Below are 2,469 nucleotides of genomic sequence, written 5' to 3'. Positions count from 1 at the left end.
TAATGATTGGGGACCTCAATAAAATAGTTTGGGTGAGTTTGAGTGTTAAATGTGAGCCCAAATAGGGTATTTTCGAGCATGAGTTTGAGTCTTAAATTTTCAAGAAAATGAAACATTGACACAAGCAATTTTATACTTTTTCAACTTCTTCAATCAAGTCTACATCTACTACCTTAGATTCCACACTAAGGATATCAACAAACCCACTAATTTGTTCTAACCTTTTAGGACAAGGTTTAACCTTACAACACACTTAGACTTATACCCTAAAGTCTCAAGTGTACAACCCTTCCTAAGAATAAATTACAAAGAAGAAAACTTTTGAATATCCTAACAAGATAGAATGTGTGCAAATTGAAGCTCTCACACACCCAAGAACACTAGAATGAGTAATACAAAGAACGAAATAGTATTCTATGTAAAAAAGACAAAGTTGAATACAAATTTGGCTCTAAATGTTCTTTTATTGTTGGAATAGCTTTCTTGCCTTTTCTTGGCTATTTGAATACACCTTTTATATGTTGTCATTGATTTTTAGTTGTTTATGGTTGTTAGAGGGAGTTTGGATTCGTTTGAAGCATTAAATTCACGCATTTAAGGCTACATGCACACAAACTTTCAAAACTCTGGGGAAACTTTCAAAACTCTGGGGAAATTTTCAAAACTCTATGAAAGAGCAATTGAAAAATATGACCGTTGGACCCAAAGTATCGAAACTTTAAGGAAAGTTTCAAAACCTACTAAATTAAAAATATTCAAGTAATATTTAAAAAATACTTAATCTAAATTTCCAACTTAAATTTAATTTATTTAATTCTTAGAATATTTAGGAAAAACATTTTATTTACAAATTTTGAGATATTATATTTTTTAAATGAGTTTATTGTTTGTTTGTAATCTATTTTTCGGGAAACATTAGTTATTAGGTCACGATTTGGACGTATCTTTTGAGTTGAATCGGCATTTTATTTCCAAAACCTGATAGTTTAGATATTAAACGCGTAATTTACGCTTTCTTCTAATAAAGGAAGTCTACCTTTTAAGATTGATATATGTAGTGAAGAATTTTGACAGTAAACATTAAAAGATCAAATAGATAATTTTATAAAAAAAGCTGAACTAAATAAATTGCCATTGAAAGAGACCATATTATTATACGACCAAAAGCAAAGTACATAAGAAACTTGTTTATTTCTGAATATTTCAACTAGGAATACTGAATTCAACGAGAGAAACAAGTCCAACATTATCCAGAAAATAATTAGCTAGCCTACTATGTAGGTTTCATGGGGTTCAGAAATTTATTCGTCTAGTTGTTATCCCACCAGAACCGGAACTGAAGTTGCTTAACGATATTCTTATCGAGCTGGAAGGCCTTGGCAAGAACATCGGGATTGATTGCCGTGTCTGAGCCGAACACTGCATTTGCAATGGTGATAACACTTGGGTTTTGGCTACTGAGACCAGAAAAGGCAACTGCATTGGTGTGCCCTATGTTGAAGTGGAAGTGGATGAGGCCGACCGGGAATACAAAGACATCTCTGGGGTACAAGACTTTTGTGAAGAGACGGTTCTCCGGGTTGGATGTAACAAAGCCGACGTAAAGAGTGCCCTCCACGACGACTAGAATTTCGGTGGCACGAGGGTGGGTGTGAGGAGGGTTTAGGCCTCCGTAAGGTGCATAGTCGATTCGAACAAGAGAAATGCCAAGAGTGTTCATCCCTGGTAATTTTTCAACATTGGCTGGAGTGACCATGGATCCTACTGGGTTTGATGTATTTCCTGGAATATTAAGCCCTGAAAGAAAGAAGTCTTCTGCGACAGCAAGCTTCGGGTCCTTGCACAACTTGCCATTTACAAAAACTGCATAAATTCAAAAAGAATATTGTGTTAATACTTCACTAGTTTTGACACTTCAACTCGATCAGTCGAGACGAATATACTGTAAAGATGAAGGTTCAAAGAAATCAAAGCATTAAAGAACACACCGCCATCTTTATTATCATTGACTGCTACGCAGAAATCCTGAAGAGGGCTGGGATCTGATACTGAGGCAAGTTTGGAAGCCAAAGACAATAGGACTAATGCTACAAGGAATTAAACACCTTTCATTGTTGTAAGCAACAATTTTGAACTTGATTGTGGTTGTTTTTTGCTCTCGATTTTGTGTTGTTCTTGCCCTCTCTTTGTTGCTGTCGTTGTCTCTTGCCGTCTTCATTTTGCAGGTTCGCTGGCCTTATTTATAGGCCACCATGAAGCTACCTTTGGATCGGGTATAAAGGGACATCTCGGTGAGTCACCGAACTTTGGTGGTGACTATCTCTATAGCTGCGACGTGGGCAGCCATCTGGCCTTATGGAGACTTCGGTGAGGCGGCGATGTCGTGTCATTGTCGGAGTTGAGCACATGGCCTCAGAGGCGGCGGCTATTCATCTTTGATAAGGTGGAGGCGTGGAGCTAGGGTTTAGA

General features: G+C 37.1%; 1 pseudogene; it reads right to left on the bottom strand.

Annotated features, from left to right (window-relative positions):
- Positions 1-1,128: 1,128 nt before the first annotated feature.
- LOC120189724 lies at positions 1,129-2,112 on the bottom strand (annotated as a pseudogene).
- Between the last annotated feature and the right edge of the window lie 357 nt (positions 2,113-2,469).

Source organism: Hibiscus syriacus, unplaced genomic scaffold, assembly GCF_006381635.1.
Source record: "Hibiscus syriacus cultivar Baekdansim isolate YM2019G1 unplaced genomic scaffold, ASM638163v2 tig00116959_pilon, whole genome shotgun sequence".
In the NCBI taxonomy this organism is placed as follows: domain Eukaryota; kingdom Viridiplantae; phylum Streptophyta; class Magnoliopsida; order Malvales; family Malvaceae; genus Hibiscus; species Hibiscus syriacus.
Note: the sequence above shows the minus strand (reverse complement) of the source record. Positions and strands in the feature narration are given on the sequence as shown.